The sequence below is a fragment of the Calidris pugnax genome, unplaced genomic scaffold, assembly GCF_001431845.1.
Source record: "Calidris pugnax isolate Ruff unplaced genomic scaffold, ASM143184v1 scaffold273, whole genome shotgun sequence".
NCBI classification, from domain to species: domain Eukaryota; kingdom Metazoa; phylum Chordata; class Aves; order Charadriiformes; family Scolopacidae; genus Calidris; species Calidris pugnax.
Genome location: NW_015094508.1, coordinates 14,838,798 through 14,852,577, shown reverse-complemented (window position 1 = coordinate 14,852,577; position 13,780 = coordinate 14,838,798). Strand labels below are relative to the sequence as shown.

The window sequence follows — 13,780 nt, the reverse complement described above, 5'->3', positions numbered from 1 at the left end:
AGAGCTGTCCAGCCCCGGTCTGGACGCCGTCCCTTGTGGTGAGGAGCAGGCCCCACTCCTGGAGCCTCCCCCCCTCCGCCCCCTTCCTACCCCTAGACCATCTGTTTTGTTCTTACAAACCCCTCAGACCCGTGGAAAACCGAGGCGGACGAGCCCCTCTTCAAAAGAGGGGGTGGGTGGGATGATTTATTTGCTTTTGGTTTTATTTTTGGTTTTTCCCCCTCTTTTCTGATGCTCCCAACTGCTTCCACAGACGCGCCATCGCAGATGTCTCCCTCCGAAGTTTGAGGTGGCTGAAATTCCTTGTCCCATTCCCGGCAACATCACGAGGATGAAAGGACGGGCAGAGGCGCCGAACGGTTCAGTTTCCACCCCGTAGCCCTCGGGGTGAGCCAGGCTCCAGCTGGCACATGGTCTCCGCAGGGCGCTGGGATGCTATGTTTGGGTGGGAAAATGTTACTGGAATAGATGTAGGCTTGTTTAAGCAGCCACGTGATGTGAAACTGCTGGCGTTTCTGCCGCTGCTATAGTAGGAAAATTCAAAGCATGCCTCTGCCATTATTTGCGCTTTCTAAAAATAACCCCAAGTGATCTGTGCGTGCCCTAAGGATGCCTGATGGAACAGGATTCACCGAAAAATGTTAGAAGCCATTTAGAGGCAGGAAAAGAGAAATTCCCCTCATGCACATGACAGGAGGTCACACGACTTGCAGGTCACAGTGCTCCTCATCTTGTTTCCAGGCTGCCTCCACCGCAGCTGCCGGCCTCACTGTACTTAGGCATCGTGGTATGAACGTGCAGCAGGATAATTTACAAGGAGGAAGCCATGGTTTTAAGCACACGCTGCAAATCTCCAAAGTGTTTGTGCACTCCCAGTCCATTTTATTCTGAGCGCTGGTCCAGTCTTGCAGGTGGTGCTTCATGCGCCCTGCCATGCCACCCCACTCTTATGGATTTTCCTTTAAAATGGTGATACAGTTCACATCCCAGGCAAACCTTGCAGACACCAGCGAAGTGTGGGGGAGATATCCTCATTGTTGGAAGGTTCTGGGTTGGCTTTTTTTCCTGGATATCCAACATATTTAGCTAGTCAGTTAAGTCTGGGTCAGTTCCAGGTGTAAAAAGCTGAAAAATACAGGGGGTTAGTGAAGTAAAAAACAGAGTAACAGCACAGCTTGTATTCTTCCAGGACTAAGCATCAGCAGAAAAGTTTTACAGGACTGGATTTCTGAACCTTGTTTCTCCCTAAGTTTCATTTAGGTGTGCAAATTCCTTAAGTCACATTTCCTTTCATGAAAAAAAATCCCTAAGCATTGAAAAACTTGTCTAAAAGAAGTTTATTTTCTTCAGTTTGATAAATATCTTCCTCTAACCCAACGGTATGCGTTCTCCAACTATCAAAGTGTTCACTCTTGAGTACTTGTTACATACCCAGCCAGCATTTATTTTGCATGGGGTTTGTACTGTTTGGTACTCCAACAGTGTTCCTCTTTGCAAGCCGCAGGAAGAGGGAGGAAGAGGACCACAGTGCATGAGCATTATTAATACCTCCTTGGAACATCTATTATGCAAAGTTGGTAATTCTACTTGTATAAATTACAGTTTTTGGAGTAGGAAATTAGGGGGATATAGCTTTCCTTATCAGGTGCTATGGACTATCTAAACCCAAAATTTTTCCAAAAAATTGTGCAAAGTCCACATGCTTTGGACTGCCTCTTATTTTGGCTTAGAAAAGCTCCAAACATAACTGAATGAGTAGATAAAAGAATTTTTAAGATGTCTTAAAGCTCTTCATACAACAAGGGCTACAACTAAGCAGCTAATATGAAACAAGTCTCTAAAATCATAGAATCGTTGAATGGTTAGATTTGGAAGGGATCTTAAAGATCCTCTAGTTCAAGAATATTTTTGATATGATCTTATTTTGTTTATTGAAGCAGTGGTAGCATGCAAGTCAAACACTTTTCAAGTTCAACAGCATTTGCAAGTGAGTAGTGGGAGAGTTTTGAGCCCTTGCTGCCAAAAATAAGTCAGCAGGTAAGCATTCTGGAGCTACCACAGGTTAATCATTATATATACCGTATAACACCAGTTTACTTATATTACTACCAAGCATAGTAAGACATCAAAGTCAGCACTCCCATATAGTGAAATGGTATTTCCTAAAGAAGCCACCAAAGAGCTAGCAGCTAGGCAAGCCATTTTTTTTGTTTGATTTTCCTATACAGGGAAAGAACCAGAACTCTGAGATTAACACCTTTGTTTCTAGACAAATTTCTAAAAAATTGTTTATACTTGACCCAGATTTTAGCTAATTAAAATCAAGCAATTTGCCTTTCTTTCAGATCTATTGGAATTCAGCGAGGAAATTAATTTATTGAAGCATGAAAATCCCATACGGAGCCACACAGAAGGGAAAGCTCATTAAACTATGCAGCAATTAGAACACACGCAGAACACTTGAACTTACCTCCAACATGTTAATAGGTCCCAGTTCTGAAACAAGAGGTTGGTGTTTAAGTACTTTTGAGTATTACTCAAAATACTTAATTATTTTTTATATTAATCATTTAAAAGCACTTGAAACTCATCTATGGGATGGAAAGTCACAGAAAATTCAAAGATTATTTCATAGCGTCTACATCTTCCTGCACGAATGGAGTATTACAGGGAAAACAAATAAAGGAATGATATAGAACTTATAAGGCAGACCTAAAGACATTAGATAATTTAAAATATATTCCAGCTGAGAACATAAAAAGAACTACAACCTCCTGTGCAATATATTCAACAATTTTAAGATCTACTCATAGGTTTTACAGGAAATATATCTAACTCGGAGAAAACAAAAGGGCTACCACTCACATCACTAATGATTACGCTAGTAAGTGATGTGAACTTAATATTCGACTTACTAGCAAGGTTCAGGTGAAAGGAAGGTCATTAAAAAGGAAAATGGATACTTACAGGTCTAGTGAAAACTATACATGTTAAAAATCAGCAGGAATTTGGCAAATGAAAGTTCATATGTAATTAAACATAAATCCCAAAGGCAAAATAATTTGTAAAGCAAACAAGAAAAAGCAAAAAGCCATCTTCTAGACAGGTATGGAAATGTAAAGCAAATGAGAGAACCACAGAGCCAAGATTTTTGAAGGAAACAACCTATGGAGCTGTTGAGGAATCCCTGTGCCAACTAGCCCTGGCAACATTTTCTCTTCACAGTCCTAAGCTTGTGACCAAAGGGGATACCAAACTAGGAAAGGAGCCTGAAGCTACGTAATAAGGAAGAATCAACCCTTTAGCAGGAGCAGTTTCTTATCCCTGAAGGACCTCCTCAGCAGACAACAGAAAGTCAACACATATTTTTGTTACGAGTATCATAATGTAATTCAGGACCTCACTTAATTAAGAAAATGAGGAGGTCCATATTGTGAAAAACAATCTGGGGAGATTTTTTTGTTTGATGGCTTCATACTAGTCCAGTTTCCATTATAGCAGTTTCATATTTTAGGCAGGATGCCCTGCTTTTATATAAATGATACAGACGTTTCTATATCATGTCAGGCTATCATATCAGTATTACAAGCTAAGATAAGCAAAACATCTTAGGCAGAACACTTTAGAAGCCACCAAACATTTTATTTTGGAGAATTAAAGTTACCACAGCAAGTTATTCAATTATTAACCACAACACCACTAAGAAATAACCCCTGAAATTTCAGCAGGTAAATCAACAGTTAGTTACTTCAATTCAGTAGTCTTAAAAATTCAAAACTTCAAAATTTCTGACCATTGCAAATGCTGCACCTCAGTTCAAAACCACAGTACTTACAAGGTGTAATTATACAGTACTTGAAGGTGTCATTTTTGTTTAAATAGAACCACCAAGTCTGTTATTCAGTATGACCCTTGGCACTTCTGTTCATGTTCATATACTGCATACTCCCTGCCATCAACACTGTCTAAATTAGTTAAGTGTAATAACCTTCAAAGTGGAAGTCAGTATGTCTCCTAGTTCTGGAGAAGGATAAGTGACTTATCATTCCTCTGCAGCAGGAGTGAGGAAAAACCAAAATGCCTGTTCAGCAGATATTTGCAGACATCAGCTGCATTCCTTATGTTTGTGTATTGATATATACATATATGAAAGCTGGTTTAAATTCTTATTCATAAAACCTTACTAATCTCTTACTCCTCATTTTTACCAGGAATATTTTGCTGCAAGAATGCAACGGAACAGGAAAGTCTTTCCACCCACTCCTCTCTGGCCAAGCTGAAAGAATGGGGTTCTTTTAGACTCCATACTGATAGTGTTGTAAAAGAGTAATGGTAAAGATAATAAAAGGAGCTACAGAAACAACAAACTGTAAACAGGAATCCTGAGCAGCTGTCACCCTGCGAGTCAGCTCATGTTTGGTAACAGGCTTTTCCGGATCCTGCATTGCAACGTTACATTAATAAGCTGCACAGGGTACTTTCAGGTGAGCCCCATCAGCAACAGACTGTACTTTAAACTCAGAAGCTAGGAGGGCTTTGTAAAACTACTAGTGAAGAAATCTTTTTCCTTGTATGTGATACACAACTGAAGAGCCTGGAGATGATAACGCAGAGCTGTGTTTGCAGCCGTTGTGCACAGCAGACAGATCGCAGGCACACACACACCTGTACCCCCACTGTGGCTTGTGCTGCACAATAAGACCACAGGACAGCCGCCGGGGCTGGAAATGGAGAAAAGCAACACCTGCCTGGTCTGCAAGTTTCACCAGTAACTGGTTTCCTCTTTGAAACTTGGACTTTGCCATCTATTTCATGGGTGTGGAGCTTAATTGGCACGCACCATTTCTTGGCTACAAGAGTCTAGCATGCAAACTCACGCATGCAATCCAAGCCCTTGTAATTATTTTATCATCCACTGACTAGGGAGCCAGTTCCCCGCGTGCGCTGACAAAACCAGGTGCCAATCCATTCTCGCCTGAGTTGTTTTGCCTAATTCTTCTAGTCCATCCAGCTGCTGGAGGAACAGCTGTCTGGAGTTCAGCCCCTACAGTGGGTAGCTCATCAATCATAGAATCGTCTAGGTTGAAAGGGACCTTAAAGATCATCTAGTCCAAACATCAACCTAACTCTGACAAAAAAATAAATAAGAAATAAGCAATAAAAAAAACCCCACTCAACCATATTCTTGAGGACCACGTCAACCTGTCTTTTGAACACCTCCAGGGATGGTGCCTCAACTACTTCCCTGGGCAGCCTATTCCAATGCTGCTTAATGCCTCGGTTACTGTTCTCAGTGGTCCAAAACTTGCACATCTAATAGGAAAAGCAGGCAGTCATTTCCTGTGACATTTCATTTCTCAGTTGCAGGCAAACGAACAGAAGAATTGGTAAGGAAGGTAATACAAGTTTCACATGGGAGAGATGGCAAAATCTTAAACTTTTGTTGTTAAATCTTTATAAGGTCGTTTAAAATGAACCCTTACCATTCACTCCTCCATCTTTTTAAAAGGCATTTAATCTTAGAATGTCAGGTTTTCCTTCAGCTCTGCCCCGGTTTTGGTAAAGTATGTGTATCTGATTTTAAACCTGGTTCTACAGACTCTCAAAAGGAGCCTGGAAGCCTGCTGAGCCTCAGCAGCAGGTTCATTTACCAGCACACCACAGCGGCTTGTTGCAAAGCTCTTGGGCCTCTGTCTTTCAATTTCTCCAGCTCCAAATACTCCTTCGAAGATCCGGATGGTTTGTCATTTGAAGCCGTACCCTAGCAGTTCACTGAAGACTTCCGTGATCTGGGTTTTGCAGAATTTCAGGAAACAGAGTCATTTCAGATTGACATCACTACCACGAAACATCCCCCGTTAAAAACCGGACTATTCTGAGTGCACTGGGGACACCCTGTGGCAACCTGCTGAACCCTCAAACAGAAAGGGCTTCGAGGTGTTGGTCATTTGTCTTCCTTCAGCGCCAACGCCTGTCCTCACTTAAGGACCCAGCAAGGTGCTACCTCTGTCGCAATTTTGGCACAGAGATCTTTAAGCACCAACAGTAACCAGAAAGACTGGGTTGAAACTAATTACTATGGGAATGGCAAAAATATTCCCATGTAATTTAAAAGTACCTTTAGAGTGTGTAATTCACAGGACTCTAGGTTATTTATCCAAGTAATAAACATGATGCTTTTGGATTGTAGAGCACTTAAATTGTTAATAAATTCTAGCAAGCACTTCCAGAATTTCACTCACCTTGCAAGTTACTCACAACAGGAATCAGAGAATTTGTCAACAATCTTGGATCTCCCATCTATCTCAGAGAGTAAAATCTTGATTACCCTTAGAGTGGTTTGCCACTGCAGCAGTTGTACACCATAACAGAGGAATTACGTGTGACAAGAACAGGTCTTCAAAATCCGTATGCTTATATTTATTTTCCTATGCTTTTAAAATATATGGTGTTTGGTTAAACATTGCTTCAAGAAGGTAGTCTCCATAGTCACAGTCCCAGGGAGCAGGTTTCCAGCAACCCAACCAGAAGACCACAGATGCTTTACGTCCTACTCCAGGCTTAACGTACAAAAACCACAGACTTCTTGCCCCAGCAAGGACAGTAGAGGCATTTGCATGGCTCAGCATTCAACAGTAGCACAGGAAAAGGGGTGGGGAGGCTTTTAACACAAATGAGCTTCCCAGCCGTGTTCACCTGAAAGACACAACTTAAAAAGCAGTGTCATGATGAGTGGTAAGAAGGGGAAATAGAGCAAAGTGGCTCTTTTAACTAGCACTCCTCCAAGAGAAATGCCTGCCAAACTAAGGCATGACACTCTGTCTTGCATTCTCAAGTACACATTACATCTTATCCATCCCATAATCCTTTCAGGAATGTTTGGGGCTTTTTCTCTCAAGAGAAACCCCAGATGAACAGGAAAAGCTTTAATGCTAAGCATTACATAGGTTAATACAATACCTCAATTAGTAGATCTAATTTTGCTATGATCCAAGGGAATTAACTGTATCAAGCCTCTTACAGTGGCACAAAACTTTACTAAGAGCCAGATGAAGGTTCTCTGAGGGTACATTACCCATTACAGTTTCAGAAGGAAGTTACAGTCTCAGCTTATAGCCATCCAGATCAGCTTCATGATCCAACTGTGGACTAGTATGTGGAAAAAAATGGGCAGCACTCAGACAGATGAGTGAGGTGACCTCACACACCAAACCACCACCTGACTCCAGGATTAACACAACTAAAGATGGGAACACGCGGTTAGGGCCATGCGCCTAGCTACTTGTTTGACCAAATGACACTACTTCTGCCTTAATCGACTGTGAAGTTATACCCTAAATTGCATTATAGTAATTTGGGAGAGTTGGAGACTGGGGTGAAGACTGCTGAAAACAAGTTCTCCCAGACCGCCACTTTCAGACCCATACATGAGATGTGGCAGGCACAAGCATTCTTCTGGATGAAGGCATCCACAGCACACACCGGTGTTTTATCATTAACCACATAATAGCAAAACACAGGTTTCCTTGCCTGTTGCAACTAAACTGTTCCATTCCTTTACAGAAGATTGTACGTTTTATGTTTGCTTTTTAAAAAGAAACTACTTCAGCTGTCCTTCAAGCACCAAGAAGTAGTTCCTATTTGGCTCCCTTCTTCTAGGGAGGTCACTTTAGAAGAGAGCAGTTCCAACATCAAAGTTCAGTGAATGCCATTCCTAATAACCAAAAAATCAAACAGCTATATCATCTTGTACACTCAGAACCTATATAAACGCAAAGCAGGTACCATGTCGTCCCAGTTGCAGGTGACCACGTTGTAAGAAAGCAGCTGGTTTGTATTTTGTCAGGGCACCACCTGAGCTCTACACAGAGTAGAAAGCAGGTAGAACAAAGAACAGTAATGCAAGGTTAGGCAAACAAAAATATGACGCACCTACAATGTCTACTAATAATTGGCACTCACGTACCTCTCCAGAATAAATATATTTCACATCTATTGACACAAAGGTAAAATTCCATTCCAGATCACCCTCATGCCCTGATTTCACATTCGGCATCAAAAGTATGAATATGAAGTGCTCTGAGTTGGATGTACTTACTTCAGAATGAATACAGAGCCTTATTTTAAGAGGACTGGCTGAATTTGATACTTCCTTATTCAATGCCATGACATTATCCACTATGACACTGAATTCTGGAAATCATTCTGTAGTGCTTAATCCCATGAACATGGAAAAAATCTTTGGTAACTGTCTTCCACTTTCTTAGCATTATTTGAATAAATTCCAGTTTTACACCCGTTACATAGCAACTGCAAAGCCACACACTGAAAGAGAGAGAGAATGTGCATCTCCTTCTGTGAATCCAAGGAACATTTGAAAGGTGACACCATAATATTGACCATCTTTCTTACCTATATTATTAGATACAACAAACTCATGAAGCTCACGTACAATAAATAAAGACCCTTGTTTAATAGTTTGTGTGCATAAATACCAATATTTTTCGCTTATTTTCAAGAGCAGAAAAATTTGTGTCAAAGAATACAGTGATGAAAAACATGTGAAGGACCAAATACTCTGTAACACCTTTTAGTAAATTCATTTTCTCTCAAGTATTTATATTAACCCAGCATTTCTGGGTTAATATAACAACTGACAGCTTAAGGTGCAAGTCCGACACCTGAGACTGGGTGCAACAATCCAGTGGTTCCTGAGGCAGCTCTGACCAGGTGAGCCACAGAACAGACTGTGAAGCTGGCACATCCCTGCAGTTCACCTCTTTGTGCACTAAAGCTCATCAGCTCATGCAAAATGAAACAAGATGGACCTGAAGTAAACTTCAAACTTTTTTTGAGCTTTTACTGGAACCCACAGGAGACAAGTATGACCAAATGTTACTAATAGATATAAGTAAAAAGAGCAAGTACTTTGGATTAATTTTTATAAAGTGCTCCTTAGTTACTAGAGGCATGCCATATCAGAAAAGCATCATTTCTAAGACAGATAAATCAGCATGCTGCTATAAACCCGAATTAGCCAAGTACACCTGTATTAATATCCATGATTCATCCCTGTTCAGTTGGAATACAGATTTTGACCACAAACTCTAAAAGGGTTAGGAATCTGCTAGATAAGGGATAATGTCTGGTATCTTTTGAGTCTTGTTTGATTGGGCCTAATGTAGTTTTTCCATCTCTGTCTTTCCATTCAACTTTTCCATTACTAACTACTTCCACCTCCACACAGACCCTTTCTGCTTTTCTTTTTTCTCTTTTTTTTAAACATTAAAAGTCAGATCATAACCAAAGCAAGCACTAAGTAATCCAGTAACCATCACCAGGCTTAGTAACCTCTGGTCAGAGGAATAATTTGTTGAAAGGAAAGTCTCTCTCTCCCACCTTTCTTTCTAGAGCCCACATTCAGAAGGCTGAGGGGTGCTCTCATGGCTGTGTCCACCTTCCTTAAGGGGAGCAGCAGAGAAGGTGCTGATCTCATCTCTCTGGCGACCAGCAACAGGACACAGGGGAATGGAACTCAGCTGTGCCAGGGGAAGTGCAGGTTGGACATAAGGAGAAGGTTCTTCACTCAGAGGGTGGTCGGTCCCTGGAACAGGCTCCCCAGGGGAGCGATCCAGGCCCCAAGCCTGTCAGAGGGCAAGGAGCCTCTGCACAATGCTCTCAGTCATGTGGTTTAGTTTTAGGTGCCCTTGTGAGGAGCAGGGTGTGGGACCTGATGATGCTGAATGGCTCTCTTCCAACTTGAGACACTCTGTGAGTTTATGGACATACACAGTTCACTTGAATCCAACAAAATTTCTCTCTTGGCTGCTTTCTCCAAGAATTATGAGTTCATTATCACCACACTCAGGTGCCATAGTTCAAGAAAATCTGCACAACCTGCACAACTTAAAAGATCTTGAAGCTGCTAGTAATGATAAAAGTGCATCAATCATTGCTGCGCAAAGCTTCTTTCTCTAGACAATTCTGTATTTTTGCTTAAAGCTAAAAACATTTTCCTCATTTGAGTAATATTAAATATAAAAAAGAACAACTCACTTGTGTTTATTTCTTTAACTTTCAGAAATAAAATATGTCACAGAACTTCTAAAGCAAGGTAGATTATGTATATCCAAGACATTAGCTGTTCTAGTAAGTTTAAAGTTTTCAGGTATTCAGAGATGTCAGGCTTGCCAGGTTTCACAGTTAGATATATCAGGACAGTTAGTAAGTGTTGATGGAATACCACGGGACAAAAATAATCCCAAAGTGTATAGTTACAACCAGTCTGTTCTCCAGCAGCACACGCATTTACAAACACAGATCTCAACATGGCAGAAAGAGGATGTCATTTGGAAGAAAAAAAGCAGCAAGCTACAGAATCTACTTTACATTCACACCATACACACTGTGGGAGAGTAACGGGAGATTGGCGAGGAGGACTGTAAATACACTCAATGACTTGCATGTGGGGTGCTGGAAAACACATCTATCACACTAATTGTTGCTTAGTTTTGTGTGCTCAACAAGTAGAACATCTGCACTTAGATAACATAGGCCTGGGATGGACTCGGGGGCACCTTATCAAACACGCCTGGGATTCCTGCCCTGCTGTTGGAGAGATCAAAGCACAGCAGAAAACTCTGCCTGCCTGAATCCTTGAAATACAGCCCCAAATAGCAAGTGGGAGCTCCCTCGCTCCCTCACTCCCTTGCTAACGAGGACTCTCTTGCTAATAAGGACTCTCGCTCTGCAGTGCCTGCATCCCCTGCTTGCCTGCCTCTGCCCGGGTGCTGCTACAGAGGTTCCCGGATCCATGAGATACTGACATTAAATTGTTCTTTGCCCTTAATCCGTGGCTTTGTGGTTGTTCCTGCGTCCTGCCTGCATCAGCTCACACACATACCTCCTCAGAGATGCATTTATATATAAACCCAAAATAACAGGAAGACAGTTGTGGCAATGCCATATTCTTGGCTCTGAAGGACAAAATTGTAACAGCTTTCCCTTTTCCACCAACCGCAACTCTTTACACACTGCAACACTCTTCCTGTTGTGCTTCCACCAGTTTAGGAACACAGCCTGTCTCCAAAGAGCCAGCACCTTACCCCTTCCCCTGTGAGTAACAGTAGTCTAAAAAACAGGTAGTGCTAGGCACTGAAAAATCACAAATACTGTGTGAATCCCTTCCCCTGAGATCATTTTACTGGAACTATTCCCTAAGGTGAATACTGAACAAAATGATTTTTTTTACCTCAACATAATACATAGTGAGTTACCCCAAAAATTTCTTCATAAGCATGGAAAAATTGCAGAAAAATACTGGATACTTCATCTTTATGTGAAGCTCTGAGAATTCGAATTTTAAGATTTCCCAGCCCTGAAAATAACAGTGAAAGACAGCAAACCCCAACTGCCTCTCTCTTTGAAATATCTGGCAGGGATTCATCTAAAGAGGTTCTAAGCAAAAAACAAAATTTAAGGCAAGCTGAAGTCACTGCTCTCTCAAACAGTCAGACAGCTAGTCTGACACCAGTCTTTAGTCCAAAGCCCTTTGCAAGGTGTGGGGAGAAGACCAGCACAGCAGCTCCACGAACTACAAATGCAGCTTGGGGGTTTAGTGCCGGAGGGGATACAGCTTGAGGAAGGGATGGATGGACACGGGGCTGCTCAGAGACAGGCAGAGCCCAGGGGAAGGTGAGGGCTTGTCCAGCGCAGTGGGGCAGCAGCATCCCATTCAGCTCATCACAGCCCCTCTTCCAGGCTCTTTGCCCCAGAAGTCCTGCCTGTTCCTCGCAAACCGGCTCCCAACAGGGAGTATGCAGGAATAAGACAAGGAAAATGCTTGAAAGCCACTAGAGATGTCTTCTGACCCCTCCCACATTTCATGGCAAAATCAGGTTGGGAGGAAAACAAATAAATAAATGCACTAAAATTGTGGATAACAATTTCTGGAAAAAAAAAGTTATTGCATATACATCTAGCTTTCAAAACAGATACAGCTAAAGTAAGCTGCAGCAGTGCCAGAAGCACAGGAAGGAAAAAAGATACCACTTCCTTTATAAGTGAGACAGCACACAACTATTTGGGGGTTTTGTTTTGGTTTGCTTTCTGTTGAATTTTTTGTTCGGGTTTTCGTTTTTTTTGTGTGTGTATGTTTTGTTTTTGTTTTTTACAAGATAAATCTTGAGAGCTGGATGACAACTCCTCCACTGTTGAGGGCAGACCCACCTGCCCACTTGACTAGTTGTGAAGAAAGCAACTAAGAAAGCAACACAAAATCATAGCTGGATATTGAAACAGAGAAGTAAGGGCAGAACCAAGCAAAAAAAGGATCTGAAGGAGGGAACTCATCAATGCACAGCCATTCTTCAGTCCCAAAACTGACAATATGGAAAGTCCTGTATTTCACTTAAAACATGAAGCACCATCTCCTCCACTCTCAGATCTGATATGGTTAACTATCATATTACTTTTGGTATTGTTAAAACAGCTGTTCCTTAGATGAAAAATTGGGTCTGGCTATGGACTATGCAGGAATAAATGACAATACATATCCAATGAAAACATTAACAATTTCCTCTAGAAATAAAACCATTTCTGGAAGTAAATTCAATTTTGCCTTTTAGGTTTTACTTTTTTGTTGTATTTAATCTGTTTGGCAACTCTTTCATAAGACATAACACAGGCAACAGCAAAAACACCCGTTAATATAAGTAGGCAGCTTTAGAGTACCTGAAGTACCCCAGTAAATAGCACTTTTTTCTGGTGGTTTTTTTTTTTTTTTAACTGTTTCGGTGGGACACAGACACTAACAGAATGAAGACTATATGACTTGAAAAGTTGAAGATGTCTTTAGTCAATTATTCCTTTAAAATATTCAAGCTAACAAAACCCAGAATACGGTGTGAGCCTGCTCTAGTGCCTGACATTGTTGGGTTGGGTTTTTTGTGTGTGTGTGTGTATGGTTGGACACAATGATCTCAAAGGTCCCTTCCAACCATGAAGAATCTGTGATTCTGCAACGCCCACTGAGGCGTAAGCTTTTCCCAGGCAGGTGGAGAGATGGAGAAAGCTAGAGCAGCAATATAGCGAAAGACAGCATTTTTATAACTACACAACGCAAAATATTGGATGACTTATGTACTTTGTTAAAAGTAAAACTTACTGTTTCCCCCTAGTGGAAGCTATCAAGCACTTCTGCAGTTCGTGAAGTGTGCTATTTATAAAGTTGGACAAAAAATTGGCGCTACAGTCTCATACCACTAACCGAAGGTATGCAGTTCCAAGGTGATTTAGCTGTACTTTTACGTGTTAAGTAGCCCAATTCTAAAATATAAGTTAAAAAATACCAATATATCAATTCATAAAAAGTATGACTCAGGTCTTAAACCCCCTTGCTGCCCTCCGGCACCCGTTTCGGTTCGCTCACGGCAGGAGCCATCTCACAGGGCGGCTGGAGAGCATCGTCTGAGGGGGGCAACTCAGGGGACGTGCCAGGGACCCTCCCTGGGGACACCGCCGCAGCAGCCATAAATGTCTGTTATAAAGAGCTTTACAGCCCTCATAGAAGCCCCTCATCGAAGCACAACTGCACTCCCAGCAGACCCAGCCGCAGTTTCGCTGCCAGCCCGCTCCGCCTGAGGCACTCCCGGGCCGGCCTGAGACGCCCCGCTCCCTTTGCCGCCTAGGCCCGGAGGCCCGGGGCGGCCCATGGAGCCTCGCCGCCGCCGCCGCCGCGGTGGTGGCAGGCCCAGACGGCCAGGGAAGGGAGGGGAGCCGC

The 13,780-nt window shown here is 42.1% G+C and overlaps 1 long non-coding RNA gene across 1 annotated transcript; it reads left to right on the top strand.

Annotated features, from left to right (window-relative positions):
• Positions 1-75: 75 nt before the first annotated feature.
• Positions 76-6,132, top strand: LOC106901868. Its single transcript, XR_001414398.1, has 3 exons — positions 76-387; positions 2,346-2,508; positions 4,212-6,132. It is a non-coding gene; the product is annotated as an uncharacterized LOC106901868 (long non-coding RNA).
• Positions 6,133-13,780: the final 7,648 nt, after the last annotated feature.